Raw genomic sequence first — 18,753 nt, 5'->3', positions numbered from 1 at the left:
CTGCTCTTTTCCCAAAACAATAAGTGTGCAGAGGGAAGGGAAACTATGCAATTTCATACATGCAAGCAGATTCTTACCTTCCAGACCTGGGTAGAAAGCCTGTCACATCCTGGCATGACAGCATTGTGGAGTTAAAATCCTTTCTGTAGTCATATTTTAAAAGTTTTGTTAGTCAATGTGGTTTCAGCTGCATTCAGGCTCCACTCAGGTTCACGTCCATCCAGACCTGGAAGCAGTTCTTGTCACCGGTGTGTTCTGGAAAAAAAAAAAATCACAATTGCACATCACGCAGGATGTGGGCGTTGGAGTCATTAAGCAGTAGGGACTCACTTCAGTGACAGCCTGAGGCAATCATACAGTCAGATGCGAGATGGGAATTTCTGGCAAAAATCATTGAACATTTATGATGTACAGAGAGCAATGTTTGAGCCCAAAGTTATGTTACTTCTTAAGCAAAACCTTAAAGCAAAAAATGCTTTTAATCTATAGTGAAAGATGAACCAGATCTGAATTGATGCTGCTCAAGAGTCTGCCTCTTTAGTTGTTTTTCTTTAAAAATGGCCAGAATTGAAGTGAAACATTTCAACAACCTAAAATAATATGGTTGATCTGAGCTGATATAGCAACACTTTAAAAACGGTTAATTTGATTTTTCAGTCTGATTGGGGATGGTATTTTTACACACAATAATTTCAACCAAACAAAAGTTGTTGGGTAACAAACACGTTTCCCCACTCAGTTTTGCTAACTGAAGTTTCTGGTACTATTTGGAGCAGACAGTTGTAGGACAAGACATCTGTCAAAGCTGGAAGAGAGGAGATAGTGGTAATTAAAACTGAAGCAGTAACAGCTTGCCTGATTGTTTTCAGGATGCTTACAGAGGTGGTGAGACTCAGATGCTGGTATGGAAAAGATGTAAGAGTTAAGACGTGAAGGCTGGAGAGAAGAATGAGCCAAAGATGACCCCAACCCCAAATCCCAGGTGAAGGAAGCTGAAATGCTGTTTCAGGGATGTATTTTGTGTGTGTCAAATGAACTTGCTTTCAGTTTGAAGTTCAAATCTATAAAAGAGGAGTCTGGACACTTAATCATACTCTAATGTTCTTAACAATCTAGTTTCGATTAAAAACTCACTGCCTCTGAGCACAAAGTGAAATGCTGTAGATTGATATAGACAGATGAGCTTCTTTCTATATCCAGAGAGCAATAAGATAACCACTACCTTCATTTAAAAATGAATTGTCCTTTTATACTTACAGTTCTTTCAGCAGAAAATCAATACTTTATTTCAGTAACTCTGGCTTCTATGAGCATGACTTCTCCTATGTACCTGTGGCACACAGGCAGGTTTAATCTGTTTTAACCCACTATTTGTTGGGTTTAAAAAATTTGCTGTAGTTTTTTTATTGTTTTAAGTACTGGCTTCAAATCTTTACACTCAGCTTAGTTTATGCAAGCTCATTCAATCTAGCCCCCTTGGTTATGGTCAGGCAATAAATAATCTTCCCTCAATAAACTTGCTTTTAGCCAGTCATAAATTACTCGGTGTCAGTACACCCTCTGAAGACTAAAGACATCATTTACTGGTGCCCAAAAAGTTGAAAACAAATAAACACATAAATCAATCTGAAGAAAGTGTTAAAAATTGCTGTTGCACAAATGTTTCCTTCTGGCATAACCCCGTGGTAAGTGTAACATTAATCTTCATTGAGAAAAAGATGCAACATACACTTAAAATAACTGTGGGCTGCTTATAATTTCAGAGCATCCTAAATCGAATAATCATTTCTCACTCGAGGAGCATGCGGTATTACTTGTTAGCCGAAGAAGAAGAGAAATACTTGGGAGCGAGTTGCTTCTTAGGGCTATTGAGTTCCTGATGGAACAGTTGGCCTCTGGAGAGAAAAGCTCCTCAAGTCTTCCAAAGTTCAATTGGTGTGGATAATCCTTGATTAAATTTTGCTGAAGTGAGATCCTGAGACCATTTAGGAAGCTTTATAAGACTGGAACTCTTAGTTCAGGGGTAAGAGTAGGGCAGAATCAAGGGTGCACCTTAGGGATTGTTGGCTACCGAGCACATTGGCAGGAAGAGCTAGGACTTGAGCAACGTACACTAACTAAACTAAGGCAGGTAAGCCAGGGCTGATGTTATAAAGTCTTCTTCTATTAGCTGTTATACAATCCATGAGGGAGCACTGGGTCCCCATTTCAGAGGGTTGTGTTTGTTTTTTTTTGTTTTTTTTTACATCTCACTAGTACTGTCTTCAGCTGGCCAGGCTCTGAGCGATGTGTGAGCCAATAGTCCAGCTATTTTCCAAAAGGAAAGCAGAAAGTCCTGTGCACAGGACCCCTTCTTTGGTTCCCCATTTGTGTTTCTGCTGTGGGTGTGGGAGAGCTGCTTGGATTTTGTAACATGGTTTGCCCCATCCTTGTTCCTGAAGTATTCAATTCCAGCCAGGAGGGCTGTTGGGAGCATTCATCAGGCATTGGAAATCCTTTAGTAGATGATTTGAAGCAATGCCTATGACATGTAAAGTTTAGATGGGCTCAAAAAGCAATGTCTGTCTGCAGCAAGTCCATCCTTCATTCAGCATGTGGTTTGATAAGGAGTCTGAAGCTGCTTTTCTCATCACTCAGTGATATGATGCACAGTGTGTACATCCTCTCTAATCATGGTGAGTGGCAAACAGAGGAGTCGTAGAGAAACAAATGGATTTGGCCTTTAAGCCAAGGCTTGTAAGGTCTGAATAGATATTATATGAACACAGTTTAATGGACTATATGCTGTTTAAACATGCTGTTTAAATCGTATGGGCAGAGACAAACATGCCTGTTGTTCTTGTCAGTTACTTTATAAATTAAACTGTGGCTGTTCCCCAGGAGAATCATAAGAATAGCCATGTGGAAATTTTTCATTGCAGCAAAGCTGACAGGGAGGAAAAAGGAGAAGCGTTACTTTTTTCCACTCTTGATCTGATGATATTTTCACAAAAACAAGCTGCACTTTGAGGTGGAATAGCAGCTCCTTTTTGCTTGAATATTCATTTACCTTGTGGTGGAGATGTCCAGTATTCTCTAACTTGCAGAATATTTCTCAGATGTCTTTTGACCTCTCATCTTCAAAAGCGACATGCGTGGCTCAGACTGAGGCAGCATCAATATTTTGATATGAGGAAAAGTACTGTGGATGAAAGCTTACAAAAATAACTGGGTTACTCGTGTATAACTGCTACTGACATTAGCATGAAGAAATCATGAAGCACTGCTTCATGGCTGAACATCTTATTTAAAATGAAAAGCTAAATTCCCACTGATGAAAGAAACTCCTGGTTCAGGAAGGCATTCATTTAACAATACACACTCAAAACTGAGTTACAGCTACCTTTGCTATAGTAAAAGATAGGAGTTCGGTGTATGCAAGTACTCATCAATCCAAATATACGATGTCTGTATTAAAAAGATTCTGAATCAGTTTTCTCAGATACTTAGAAATTTGAGGGGATATGATTAAAAATAACCATAGGAATGAACAGAGCTTAAAGTCCAGAGTTCTGTGTTCTGGTTGAAAAGAAAACAAAATTATAAAGTTTTACACTGGGCTCCCATGAAAGATACTGCTCTTCTCTGTTCCTTTTTAGAACTGCTTAAGTCCACAGAAGACAAATTACTGTGATATTTCTCTTTTTGTGGTGATATCAGAGGCACAATGCCGGCTGAACTACATATTATCTTAACCTGGAGAAAAAAAAAAAAAGGTTTTGCAAAGGAAACTTAAAGAGAGAAGGAATAAGCTATGGAATTTAGAGATGCTCCTGATAGTAATACAGATCTGAATGCAAATCAGGAAATATTGTTATATATTTTTCAGCATGTGTTGCCAGGTCACTGAACAAAAATTGACCTACAGAAGAAACTGTCCAAAAGCCAGAAATTTGTTGAGTAAGGAGAAAATATCTCTAAGGAGAAACCTTGGAAAACATTGGCAAAAACACCCCTACTTAAACAGATTTCTCTCTTTTCACCGGTATGAGGAATTGGAGAAAACAATCACAGGATCTGAAACAAGAAGGTAGGGCCCCATGTGTTCTGAGGAGAGTTTGGGTTAGGGCTGGTTCAGGAGCAGAGCTCAGTGCTACTCACCCTCTCCAGCTGGAAAGGCAGACTTGTTGCAGCATGTCAGCCAATTCTTGTTATAATTTGCCAACAGGAGAATTAGTAATATCATTACTAGTTTTTCCATGTTTTCTCTTCTCAAGAGAACTTTTTTTTTAACTGTAAGAACTGGGAGAATGAGCATTGGCCCATTTTCAGAGGTGCTGAGTGCCTGGAGCACCCTCTGGAATCAGTGCAAACAAACAGTTCAACATCCTAATCTTCCACTTTTCAGCCCCCTTTTTTGTACAGTTTCATCTGTGAATGCTGCACAAAACCTTTCTGATGAGGATCCAGTTGGCATCCAGATAGATTATTTTTTCAACTGTCTCCCAGTGGGGATGGATTGCCTTTTCCTTCAGAGAGGCCAGATGATTTTTATTACAAATGAACCAAAACCTTGAGGCAGGACATGCATTACATTTCCATGGCAGCACTGGCAGGAGTGAAAGATCCTGATAAGAGTTTAAGGATAATTGAACTCTAGTCTCCAGCTCTGCAGGTACATGACAAATATAGCAGCTTCCAAATTCTGTGCGTCACTAAGTGAGGCTGGGTAAGAGGATAAATGGCCTATTGCTTAGGAGAGCAAGGATCAGTCAGGGTCCTGAGTCTGTCCCAGCAGTTTATGGTCTCTGTCTGTTGTCCTTCATAGGATGTGTGGGCTGTATCTGTGCTAGTAAATCAAATATGCCCAAGACTGTTTTTTGGCATTGAGGCTGGCTGGCAAAGGGCAGATCATGCAAATATTGTTAAAGTTACTTGACTTCTGAGACAGGTCATTATGTTACTGGGGTTACACAGAGCAAGAGGAAAACAAACTTCTATACTTTCAGTATCTTTTAGTTGCAGAGCATGTTTGAGATGTGCCAGGTGGATGGAAATAGAATACAGTTTGTATTTAATCAAAGGCAGAGCAGTCAAAAATGATCTCTGAGAATGGTAAAGCTATTAGGCATTTTCTGAATGGCCTTTGGTGGCATGAGGTGGGTCGAATACTGATTTAGTGCCCACCAGAACAGAGCAGAAGGACACTGAAGACTGGCTGGGTGGTGTAAAGCCACACAATGACTTGTACCACGCTCTTCATGCATGTTTCTGGGACGTGCTCCATTGGTCACCTCAAAGCCTGCAGCCCTCAAGCACTCAAGCCCCTGGGGGCTGCTGCAAGCTAGGCTGGGATACAGCTTCCCTGAAGCTGCTCTGACCTCTGCTAGTGATGGTATTGGCCACAGCTTTGTGGTTGGTGTTGTTGGGCATGGCTAATGCCATCTCAGTCCTTCCCTCTCATCCAAACCTATACTGATGGCATTACCAAGTGCAGCCCATGGCCTGAGTTTTATCCTGTTTCTGCTTTCCTTTTCCTTATTACGCTCTTTCTAAGTACACGTGCAGCCATTTCATCAAATCGAGAAAGATCCTTTCCTCAGCTGGAAGCTCATTGACTATTCTGTAAGACTTGTAGTCAGAGGCACTCTTTAGTTAAGATTGTACCAAAGGAGCTTTGATTCCAGCCATGTATTACAGCCTGATGTTGTTTTCTTTGTCACTTCAGTAGGTTATTGGAAATGTAGTCCTTGATTAAAAAGATTCTGTGCAATTACATTCCATCTCCACATCTTCAGCTACATCAGTAGCTTGTCAGTGGGTCATTGGGAATCAGATTGCCAGAACCTTTGTACCTGTTCAATTTATAACAGGCTGGTTTTCTGGCACAGCATCTGACAATGCTATAGAGCCAATACCTTATTAATGCGCCATTAGCCACAAGGAACATTTTCAAGCGAACCTGATGTACAGCGAGCAACAAGGGCTTGCCTGAACTGACTCAGCAGTTTGAAGGTCTTTTCCTCTTTGCAGGGATCACACTAACTTCTGAATGTGCTTGAATGTCTCAAAACTAACGCTGGTGAAAACTTGCATCTGTCCACCTTCCTTATTTCGGTTTCTGGTAGACTGAGATCGTAATTTGAAAGCAAGTTACTGGGCTAAGGAATAAACACCTTCTATTAAGGACTTCTCTTTAAAACACCTAAAATGGTCAAAGGGATTATCAGCTGCTTTGCAAGTCCCTGGAGAAGATGGGACTGTTCTGTTTAGGAAGGTTTTTAAAAGGTTTTAAAATTATATTAAAGGTTTTTCAGAACTCTGTGATCCAACTTCAGTTTCAATCTCTATCTTCTTAAGTTAGATAGCACTAATACTTCTAAAACCAGGCACTGTTCTTTGCTTCTAGGTTAACTATCTGTTTTTACACACACATACAGCACAATATTGAGATTCCTCAAAAGCTTTTCATGCATGAAAGGGAACTTAGCTCAAACAGCTCTGTCCCATCAATAATCAGGTGAGATGTGTACCAGTGGGTCTCGGCCAGCCCCCTGGCTGGTATTTGCCTGTTTATTGTCACAGGCTCATTTCACATCTGTGCTCTTGGAGGTTTAGTTAATTGCAAGCACAGGCAGTAGGGGCTAGTTGCAGAATATGACTTTTGGAGAGAAACAACCGTGCATCCAACTGATAGACATTACATCCCCAAATCAGAACATCCTGAAAAAGATACAATTACCTTTCTCTGATCCCCATCTCTCCAGGCATGTAGCTCAGTACAGAGCATCCAGCCAAGGATGTTTTAAATGCTGCAGGGACCAAGTTTTGATGATACCATTAGGATTAGCTAAATTTTCCTGCCTTGTTTGGTGTGCTTCCATGCTAAGATCTGTGCTAGGGCAGGAGCCAACTGGACTGCAGTCATTCCTCATTTAAAAAACTAGCTTTTTCTAAGGTAAATTTTAAGGTATGTGCAAATACAGATCTGAAATTGGTTTTGGATGAGCTGTTCTTTCCTTCCCCTTGGACTGTTTTCCCTGCAAGGTCTTCTAGATGATCCCAGCACTGTGCATTTTGGTAAGGAATGACTCCAGATCTCTCACAGTTTCAGCATGCACCAGCTGAGTCCAGGAGCATCTAGAAGGACAGCACACTGGCCTAAAACCAGTGCCAGCTTTTCAGTTGCTCAGCTGCAGTTCTGATGGTGTTATTCCATCAGTGCCGGATTCAGAAGTGACTCCTATTCTTGTGTCAGCCACAGTCAGATTTCCTAAAACGGGGTTTTGACTGAGGAGGGGCAAGAGTCAAGTGCAGGAAAGAGCCTTTGTAACTCCATCATGGTTCAACATTTCTTCTCTTAGGAGGTGAACAAGGGCAACTGGTTCTTATCAGTTTTGCAGTATTTCTGACAGTAGCTGATTCATAAAAATAATAAAACTCATGATTTCCCCTGTCACTGCAGATTAATGTTAAGAATTATCAGATCCCAATGCCTGGGGGAAAAAATACTTTATCTTTACTAAAAAGGTGTGATTTTTATCTACTTTTGTTCTGTATTGATAAAAAATGAGACCCCTGCAAACGATGTTGAAGAAGAGGGAAGAGAATAGGCACCTCACACTATCATTAAGGGGTGGATAGGTGTAATAAGAACACTCCGAGAACGTGTCTATGTTCACAATTACCATCCAAAGGCAAGTATTAATAACTAAAGCTAATATATTAAGCAAGATACAAGGAAGCTCCTTGAATATCAGAAACCTCCACCGTTGCACCACGGTTTTTAATTCAATGCTGTGCTTTCTATTTAAGCCTGCTCTGCAAATTGAACTTTGCAAACTGAGATTTAGCCAAACATTCTCTATTTGTTTACAAACTGCACCCATGGTTTTTCAGGGGCTGGGGGAGACAGCAATGGAAAATAGCCTCATACTGCCATAAAAATTAGTTTTTGTATACACCAAGCCTCAGAGTAAGAAAGATGCATGTTGGCTTGTTGCTCAAGAAGACAGAGTGTGGGAAGGAGGTTAGAGAACCTGCTCATAAGCATTCTGATGCATGTAAAGTTACCAAGGTCAGTCACCCTGTGCTGATATGCTCAGTAAATAATGGGACTCATATGTTAAAGCTGCCCAGGGCATCTTTCCTGGGTTGAATGAACATTGTAACTGCAAACCTTTCAAAAGCAGAGAGATGTACAGCACTAAGCTACAAAATAGGACATTATTGTCATGTTAAAATATAATCTGCACATCGCACCCTTCTTTGAATGACTCTTCCCTAGCAGAGAATAATGTTTGGCTTGCATTTACTTGACTGTAAGCACCCTTGAATTATATTAGATCTGTAAACACTGGGCTGGTAGTGGGCAGGTTGATTTCTAGAGAAATTCTCTTTCTAATGAAATGCCTCATAAAAACTGCACTGACTTCAGACAGATTGTGGGCAGGTAGAAACTTCTTATTGCTTCACTTTAACTTAGTTTTTTTGGACTTACCTGTGCTTGACGAATATCTTTCTGTCAAGTGTCCCTCACCAGCAGGAATATTAAGAGTAATTATTTTCTGAGACATATGGCAGTGATCAGGTATTACTCACATGAACACCTGGTCAGTGAGGTTTGAGGAAAGGGAGGCTCAATGTGATATTCAGCGTGACTAAAGCCCGTGTCTCCAAGATGCTTATCTGAAATCAGTGGGCCATAAAGGCTGACAGCCTACACTTGGCATTTCCCATATTAAGCAGCGATATGACAAGCACCATTTCCAAGGCCTCCATAAAACCTAAGGTGGGTCTGAGAGCTAAGCAGTTTCAGTAAACACTGCTGAACTTTGTCTTTGAAGAAAGCCTTTCTGCCAGAAAGGATGCTCTAACTGGAACACTGCATTCCCAACACAAATTCCCCTTGGTATCACCTCCCCTCACTTGCCAACTAATAAAACTCTTTTCCTTCCAAAGGAAGTCCAAGTGGAGTTTTGACTTTGCAAAAAGAAGTGCCAGTAATTATCTGAGAGTCAGTATGGCCAGTTCTACTGATATGCAGTTTTTAGTAGGAAGTATTGGCAAGCTACAGTAACAGCATAAAACCCTAAGGTAGGTAGCAACTTTGACAACAAAGAACGGTGTTCAAACTGTCCCCTCAGCATCTACTGGAAGAGTAGTTTGAAGTGACAACTCTTTGCAGTGGCCTCAAGTCCTGGTAGGCTGTTTTGTCCCAACTTACAACCTCTCTAAACCTAGGAAGTAGCCTCCCAAATGCCACACTGTTTGGTTTTGGTTGGTTGTTTTTTTCTTTCTTTCTTTCTTTTTTTCTTGGTGACCTACTGCAGTGGATAGCAATTAAAGCATTTGCCAGGTTTCTAATGAATATAACCTTGAAGCTGTATTAGCAATCTAATGGCGAAACGTAGCTGGCCTATCCGTATCTCTCTATCAAATGACAATACAAGTGCAGTGTTTAGGAACAAATACATATCTGCTTGTAAGAAACTGGGGACATCCTTACTACAAACCACTCTAGTACATGTATGAGCCAGTTTATCAGAAAGGACTCCCCTCATCTTTCTGCCTGAGGTCCACTGGCATCACTAATTATGATAGCAAGCTCCTTGCATCAGTGTCATTTAGTTTGCTTTTGTTTGCTGTTTTGTCCTAAATTTCAGATGTGGTTTGTTGGTTGCTGAAACTATGTACAGAGACATTTCAGTTGCTGAGGTGATTTCAAAGCATAACTTGCTCCTCCTGCAAATTTGCTTCTTGCAGTGAAAGCCTGATCATTTGCTGTTTATTTACGTTTAGAAAAATTCCTTCACAGTGCACTTCTACATTCACCCTTGTCGCTCTTCCCCCAGTATGTTGGACAACTCACAGTTTCAAAGATCTGCTCTTCTACAGAAAGTGACTCTAAAAACTTTCCTTTTTTTTTTTTAATGTTAATATATTTATTTATTTATTTATTTATTCATTTATTTAAGCTTCAGAAGCTTTTCTAGCCCTGCAAAGCTTAGCCTGGGAACTGGATCTAGGTTCTTTTCTACCTCATGAATCACCACCCTGAGAATGAACTTGGAACAGGCTGATAATTCAGGAGCCAGGAGCCATCCCTGCTCCCACCACGCACCCTGGCCTTACAGACGGCAGTGCTGCGCTGCTATGGGATACAAAAAGCTTACTGAATCTGCTCGTCAGTGAGCATCTGGGACTTTGAATGCAGATGAGAAGTAGGCTTAATTCGCTTGAGTATAAAGGGGTCAATAGAGAATGAACATTATTTTCCTGTCCATAATTGCATTTTAAATGCATAATAAGACTACAGTAACTAAAGGGTCCAACTGTTCTTAATTGATTAAAATAGATTCTGAAAACAGTTTCTATTAAGGACTTAGCACAATGCTATAGCATGGAATCAGGATGGGTTTGCGGTTAACTGGCTCTCTTCACTGGGTCAAGCAGTATGGAAATAGAAGTGGTTTTTCACAAGTCAGACATTGTCACTCGGTTCCGACAGCCACCTACCTCTGCCCTGCTAAACTCAACAGTGGGGCAACAGCAACATATCTGGGTCTTTTAGAATCAAAAACCCAACTCTTTCCCATGTGAGCAGAAGGAATGTTTTCCAGCGCTTATACAAAGTTAAGCTGCTAGAAAGAGGTACAGGGTAGAGGTCAGACGTGAGTTGAGGGTACTGTGCCCTGCTGCTTTTTCCTTTTTCTTTTCCCTCTACTGTGATGCCAGATCTCTGGTATAACAGTCAGTGTTGTTTCTCCTCTGTCAGAAAGGTTAAAAAACTTCCCCCTTAATAGCCCAGGGCAGGTTTGGTAGTGACCACAAGGGTAATTATATTGGCAAACTTCAGGGGGCCTGCTGGAAAGGGAAGAATGATGGATAGGTTTAGATGGACAGGTGGAAAAATCATTTATACTGAGTCAGTATGAGAAAGGCCAAATCCAACTGTATCCTGGTAAATAGTCCATTGCAATATAGAAGCATGTAGACAGGAATTGAGATTTTTCTCTGTGGGATCTTCAAACCCGGGACTCCAGCTGTTCTGATAACACGTTGGTTTATATTTCATTTGTCAGATATGGCCAAAAAAAGAAGTTAATATCTCACCTGTAAGATGAGACAGTAAAATCAAGACTGTTTTCTCTGCCTAAGCATGGAAAATTCTAGGACAAGTAGTTTTCTGTAGGGTCCTAGAATGAAAATATTATTTATCTTACCCTTGTCTAGAATGAAGGCTTTTATTCTCCAGCCAAAGAATGAGAAGTGTACTTCTGAAGTACCTTGAAGTTGGCTGCAGTACAGGTAGCTCAGTATTAATAAATGAACAAAATATATATTATAATAATCTCAGCAATACCAGCTTGGTGTTTTATCCCACCACCTTTAAGCAGACTAAATAAAGCATTGCCTTAAATAATTTTCCATGAAGTAGCATGGCAACTGCTCCAGTTTACTGGCATTCATGCAGACAACAGAATCCTGGCAAAAATTTAACATACGCATTTGAAAGGCAGCAACTCTGGATTTTGTCTTTTAATTGCAGAGCATTAAATCATACAATCTGTCTAGCTCTAGGCTCTCTGTCTGAGCCATGTCTTATGTTAACCTGTTGTCAAAATAAATTTGATTTGTAACTGTACAAAAACCAGAGTGATAATTTAATTTTAGGTGGTTTCTCTGAACTATTTGAAACAATTTTTTCATGTAAGGGCTTCAGTACATGCATAACAATTATATGCACTTACAGCAGCCCTGAGAAGTGAAGTGTAAGGCCAACATACCTAATTTCACTTAGGTTCTTAAATCCTAAATTCTCATTGACTTTAATGAGAACAGAGGTGCTCAGGCACGATTTAGGAGCCAATCTATTCCTGTGCCTTTGACTTTTAACCTAAGTCCAAATAATACTGTCAGACTTAAATGCATCCTCTAAGTATTTGCTTGGTTTACTGGATGACACCAAGACTAGTCTGTACACAGCAGTCTTTGTATTGGATCCAGTACTTCTTTTTCCAATCTCCACCTCCACTGTTGAATGGCAAAGCAGGAAATTGAAGCATTGCAGGAAACTTCCAACTTTAAAAATTAATACATTTATCTGAAGTCTTCTCTGGCATTCAAATCACTTCCTCATATCTCAAGAAACAGTAGCTATCTTTCCTGTAGGTCAGTGTGTACACATTAATTTAAATCCATGTGACAAGGGATATCAGATTGAGCTGAAAATAAATAAATCATAAATTCATGCTGACAAGGCAGTTTTGAAAAAAAAAGACTAGAAATAGATGCTTAGTAAATTTATACAAAGCCTTTGACAACATAAGTGCTTTAGAATAACATTCAAACAGCTGGTAAAATGGAAGTTCGTCATCCTGAGTATTACATGGAAGGAAGGTCAGACTAATTAATTAAGCAAATATAGAGAAAGCCTGACCTAGCAGTCATTAGAAACTAAAATCAATGGGAATTTGTCTTGCAGAAAAAAACCATTACTGCTTACAAAACCATTAAAGAACTCTGGACTTGGACCAAGTAGATAGAAATCTTTTTGGAATGATTTCTTCCTAATACAGGAATTCTTCCTAACTCCTTTAAAGAGCATTTCATTTATTTTATTATATATATATCATATATATATATATATATATATATCATTTATTTATTAGCATTTCATCAAATACCGGACTTTTCCATTTTGTAACTGAAGAGTAAATCCTACCCCATGCTTACTGAGACCGCAACTTCACATAACCATTAAAGTAGCATTTGCCCCAAACTGCAGCTATTTTTTCAATGCCTTATCTTATTACATGTCTATGAAAGCAAAATTTTATGTATCAAATTGGGAACTTTGTAATAAGCCTGTGGCTAGAGTTCTAACAACTAGATTCATGTTCCATTTTAAGTTTCTAACTGCAGTAACATTTATAAATGACAAAAACAGCCTTAGCTCTTAGGATCAGCCTAAATTCTTGAATGGCAGATCTGTCATTGTCAGGACTCAGCTGACAGTACAAGCAGACCCCTGGGAATCATCCTTTAAAAACCTGGAGGTCCATAATCATATTTGGAAGGTATACAGTAAGTAGAAACAGTAACAATGGACTTGCATATTGTCAGCCTTATTCTGTATCTCTGAGATGTAACTTCCAGTTTCAATCTTGTAGGATCTTGTCTATAGTGCCTCTGAACTGCTTTCAAGAATGGTAGCAGTCATCTCCATGCTGCTTGAAGAGTATAGCATCTCTCTGTTATTGTTCATTGTATTGCATCCTGCTTTTAAATCAGTGAAGGATCCTTCTCATTTTATTTACCAGGACACAATATTGGTAGCTGTTGTTGGATGGTTTGAGTTCTCCTCTTTTAAGAAGAGAAAGTATTTAGCTCTCAAATTCATTTGCTTATATGCTAAAATTTGCGGGACTATTTTTAAATAGAGTGCACCAAGTGCTGCACAGATAATACAATAACAGGTACAGTCTAGGAGTGTTCCAGTGGAAGCACTGAATATTAATTGGAAGTAAAACATGGTAGTTCCTTATGGCTTCCAGCACTGACGTGGTTTGGCTACGGAGAAATTCACCTTCCACAGCACTGTGTGTTTTGGTATGTTTCCTATGCATTCTGCTTCAGTAGTTCATTTTCTGTTATTTTGATTTTATGCTCGCATAAAACTATGGTAACATGGCATTATACAGACTTCATAACCTCAAGGAATTATTTGGGACACAGTGAACTAGGCATAATTCTGTTCTCATTTATCCCTGTAAACAGCAAAGTCCATAAATCATCTTCCATCTAGTTTGACATACACTGGCAGTCAGGAAAATGTTATGCAGAGCTCTCCATCTTGCAAATGTAGGCTGTGGTGCCAGTTAATACAGCAATGCTAAGGCTTGCTTCCAGGCAGTGAGCAGGGAAGCCACAAGAGTAAATACTCTTGACTCCTCTTTCCTTTCCTATTTTTTTTCTGTATACAAAAAACAACAACAACAACAAAACAATGCCAGCACATATCACAAAGAGCATGTATTTATGGATTGACCTTTACTTTAGAAATGTCCTTTTCCACATCTCTCACGCTCTGAGCTTGGTGAGTTTTATTAAATCCTGTTTTAAAATATGTTAAAACTGAGCTCTGTAGGACTAAATCCCTTCACTTTTAAAAAGAAAGTTCCTCTTTATGGGTTTGACTTTGACCTAAGTGATTCTCCGTTCTGCCTGGAAATATTTACTGGTATACAAAGTGTCTAAAAATGTAGTGTTCTGACCTTGTAAGGATTTGTGGTTACTTTGCACAGGTAGATGGCAAGCTGAGAGTCAGCAGGCAAACAGAGGCTTTGATGGGCTCTGTAGACAAACCCATAGACTGAAATCTTCAGCGGTGGCCTTAAATTTCTTGCCTTAGACTCACCAGGTCAGTCTGTGGTATCTCCACAGAGAGACATATCTGCTCTGGTCCTTGGTCCTGTGCTTCAGCAGCACAAGCTTTTGCTCTCCTGCCACCATGAGCTCCCCCATCGTATCTCATTTGCAATGCACAGTGAAACAAACTGCCTCCCCTTCCAACACTCAAATTTTAAACCACAAACTATAATGTTTAGCTGTTAATAAGGCAAATGAGGTGAGAAGTGTTGTGTATCGTTGCGATGTGGATGTCATTCAGAAATGCTGATGCATATTAATGTACTTTGATGTCATTTAATGAATAATAGATGTATTTGTTATTGCTATGCCACTCAAGCAGGGAAAACAACATCGGCCTGCTAGGAAATATGTCAGAAACCACTATTGGACAACCAAAAATTGATTATAAATATTTCCTCATGCTGTATAAAAATGCAGATGATGTAGAAGTGGGGAGGGGAACCAACAATTTTGTGTGGCCAAGTACACAGGACCTGGTACCAGAGCTATTTCCAGCCCGATTTGCTGAGGGGCACCCTGGCTCCATGTTGGTTTTGTGGGGCCTCAGGTAGGCCAACCTGTCTGCCACAGGGTGCCTGCACCCATGGCCCCCAGCTAGCCAGGAGCTTTTATCTGAGCCCTAAAGCCTGGAGAGCCCTGAGGGAGCCTGAATTCGCCAGGGTCCTGCCCTGTCAGCAGGTGGGTGGCCAGATGGCAGCCGCAGGCCGCTCAGACCTGTGAGACAAAGCCCCATGTCTCCGTGTCATGAGGTGTGGTGCCTGCAGGCAGGCCTGGCTTTGCTACGGCCTGCTAAGCCTGATTTAAAACCTCCTCTTTTAGCTGGAAACTATTTCTTCTTCCTCCTTTTTTTTTTTTTTTTCTTTTCTGTAACCTGGTGAAAAACTGCTTTTATTCCTTCACAAACTCATTTTCTAAACAGTAACCAGCAAGGATTTATGGACCAGTGATTTTCACAGCACCCTCTCAGAGTCATGGTAGTTACTATGCTGTATAAGCACATGCAGCATACTTGAGAATAATTGCAAGAAAAGGACCCCAGATAATATTTTCTGTTCTGTGCTCACACTAATCTCACATTTTTTAAATAATAGCTTCTCAGAAAGTTACTGAGAACTAAAAATCTAGAAAAAGAAATTTGTAGAATTATCTTTGTTATTTTGAAGACATGGTAATTATTCAAACATGACTTAGCTTTCTCACTTGCCAAATTTGTTTTTACAAGAACTTTACTGGTTATTTAATACCTTATGTGCAAATTTTTTCATGTGCTCATTGAATGATACATGATTCAAGTACAAATTTATATTAGGCAGAGTTGTACGGAAAAGAGAAAACGCTAAAACAACCAGAAAAGACTATAAGAAATCAGTTTTGCCCAGAAACTCTGTGCAGAAAGACCATTCTTTTTATTCAGTTCATCAAATCCTGGGGGGAACTCATGAAGATAATCTTACAAAGAGGCCAAGTGGAAAAAAGAAGCAATAGTTATCCCATGTATCCTATGAGAAAAGCCAAAAAATTGTACAACTTTGACTATCCAAGCACTACCCTCATTTTCCTCTGACAAAAGGTTGTAGTTAGAGATTTTTATTTAATGATAATACAAATATGGGAAAGAACATCCTGATCCTAATATCACAATTTTGAATTCATTTATCCTAGTGAGTATTGGATCATATCTGGTTTTCCTCACCCTTACATTTTTGGCCTCATAATTTTATTCATTGTTTTAAAATTCTCTTTGATTTGGCTTTCAAGGCGGGAATATGCTTAATAGCAGTGACATGACATTGCACTGGGGAGAACTGGCACAGCCATCTGAAGCCTTGCTTGCAAGTGCTCCTGCTTTCTGATCTCTCACAGAAGCATTTTGCAAAAATCCATTATTGTTGAGAGAAATGCATCAATAATGGAGGAAAAACAAAAGTTTAGAGTAAAAAGATGTTGTTTGCCACTGTCAAGTAAGGGGGGAGATTAAATAAGAGATCATGTGTATGAAAGATTGAAAATGAGTCTAATCACTCAAATTTTTGAAGGAACAGGTATTCTTTTTTTTTCTCTGATGCTATTAGTCTATTTTATGGCTTAAACTGCTCTAAAAATGCTGACTTTCTCTATGTAGTAGAGCCAGATATTTCAGGAAAGTGAAATTGGGCAATTGCATAATAAAATTAATGTCTGCTTGCAATCACATATCCCACTGCTGTTCAAAGATCCTGTTCTCTCAGCAAACCTAGTGAATTTAGTAGAGCTCTTCGATAAACTTTTCTTTTCCTGATTAAACTTATTATATTTTCCAAACATTTGATGGGTGAGACACTGTGTTGTATCCCATGATAAAGAGGGGGAAAAGACAGGGATATGGGAGAGCAGAGTACGTGCAGCTCTAGTTTGCTTTTTCAGAAGAATTCCTTCGAGCGCAGCCTCTTCCTCTCTGAGGAACAGGTCACTTTGGTGGTGCAACCCTAGCTCCTGGCTGAGGTACCATCTCATGAAATTGGGCCAGGTTGAATTTTGCTCTGCTAGAATGAGACTCACCGTACCGATGGGACAAGAAGTTTTCAACTCTGTTAAAATTTTCAGTACAAAATCTATCTAAGCTTGCAGATAGAGATAGGACAAGGGGGAAAGGTTTTAAACTAAAAGAGGAGAGATTTAGGTTAGATGTTAGAAAGAAATTCTTTACTCTGAGGGTGGTGAGGCACTGGAACAGATTGTCCAGAAGTTGTGGATTGTTTTGTTAATGAAAAAAAGGCAAAATACCAAATGTTTTTAACCTTTTTGAAAAAGAGATTGTTTATCACAAGATTATTTTTAGATGCAAAGTCTGTTTTGTTTTTTTTTTTTTCAGAAAACAGATCTGAAATACTAATTGTAGTGGTTATTGTCTGTGATCTTTGCCCAGGGAAACAGTGATAGCAAAATCCTTTGAGAGGTTTCCAGTTCTCTGCCTCCAAGCTCATAACTCTGACTGAGACAGGAATTTTGGGAAACTGATTATTTTCTTGGGATTCTATTTTGGTGCAGCTGGTAGTGCAATAGGAGAATGCTTTGTACTGAATATCAGTTGTGAGGGGAGAGAGAGAGAATGAAGAATTCTGCACTTTGAGATGATCAAGCTGTCATGTTGCCTCATACTCTTTGGGGAATGATTCCATAACTGCCTTCCCTGGAGCAAAAATGCCCTGTACAATACACAGGACTGCATTGCCCAGTTTTTCTTGAAGAATCATTGACTGAAATTCCCTGTAGCTGAAACAAATTTCCTCAAGTTATTCCTTCCTCTCATAGCTGTCCAGCTGCCTATGCCGAGAGGTGAGCTCATGGCAAGAACTACTCCTTTCTGAGCATCTATATGTGCCCAGAATATCCCGGCTGGTCAGAGTTTCAGAGAAGCCAGTGCTGTTAGCTGCAGTCACGTCTGTCTGACTAAATATGGAGATTTCCTAGTGTGGTAAATGGTGTCCGTATTTCTGAGGAGTTACCTAGAGCTACCTGTTGTGTGATTTCTCAGATCAGGTTTTGTGATGCCATCTGCCTTGCACTCAAAAAGATGCTTTCTGTTGATGCTGAGCCATTTGGAGGACTCCTGTGTGCCCCGAAACAGGGGCCCCTCTCAGATCTTTGCCTTGGTCCTTCCTGGATGTGCTTAGACTCTCACCATCCTGCAGTCATGCAGTTATTCATGCAGTTATGTGCTCACCACTGTTAGATAACAAGGATCTCTTCAGAACAGACATGGCTGTTGAGCAAACTGGCATATCGGCAACTCAGTATAAACAGATGTAACTTGCAAGGGAACAGAGAAAGAAGACATAGTAAGAAGTAGTGTTTTTTTTTTTTTTAAAGGAATGAAGTAGTAAGTGACGTAGTACAGATTTGCCATTGTTTTGTTTTTTTTGTGGGGTGACTTGCTATGCTGCATGCTGTTAGGTTTACTTACAGCTAACTTAAATTGTCCGTTAAGTGACCTCTCAATTGAGCCCTAGGTTTTAATGTAGGAGCATAAGGAGATTACAGGAATTAATTTTCAGGAGAAAAGCAAGCTGAAGACAGCCATTCTGATCCCTACACAAATAAGGAAACAAGACTTTGTTTATACAGAGCATCCCATTCTTACCAAATCCAATAGATAAAATTTTGCTTAGAGTAGCAGTGTTATTTCCTCCTCTGCTATTAATTTTAAAAAGTGCTGTAGGCATTCATGTTTTGCAGATGCTTGCTTAAGCTGCAAATACATGTCCACAAGTAAATAAGAAAATGTTTAAGGCTGAAGTAACATTTTTCTTGCTGTGAGATGAAAAATCACTTGCAAAATTCTCCTGTGCTGCATCCAAA

At 39.7% G+C, this 18,753-nt stretch overlaps 1 protein-coding gene across 4 annotated transcripts in view; it reads right to left on the bottom strand.

Annotated features, from left to right (window-relative positions):
- CTXND1 (cortexin domain containing 1) overlaps window positions 1–18,753 on the bottom strand; it is a 36,880-nt gene that overhangs the window by 8,089 nt on the left and 10,038 nt on the right. For 2 of the 4 annotated variants that reach the window (XM_035554653.2, XM_035554654.2), the window contains exons 2-3: window positions 3,050–3,194; window positions 78–255 (exon numbers count right to left, since the gene is read on the bottom strand). The gene's annotated coding sequence lies outside the window, so the exon portion shown is untranslated. The remainder of the gene's footprint in view (window positions 1–77; window positions 256–3,049; window positions 3,195–18,753) is intronic. The other 2 variants (XR_004779994.2, XR_007708723.1) reach the window with 1 other exon arrangement.

The sequence above is a fragment of the Cygnus atratus genome, chromosome 11, assembly GCF_013377495.2.
Source record: "Cygnus atratus isolate AKBS03 ecotype Queensland, Australia chromosome 11, CAtr_DNAZoo_HiC_assembly, whole genome shotgun sequence".
Lineage (NCBI taxonomy): Eukaryota > Metazoa > Chordata > Aves > Anseriformes > Anatidae > Cygnus > Cygnus atratus.
The sequence above is the reverse complement of the archived record's forward strand: the minus strand, read 5'-3'. Positions and strand labels throughout refer to the sequence as shown.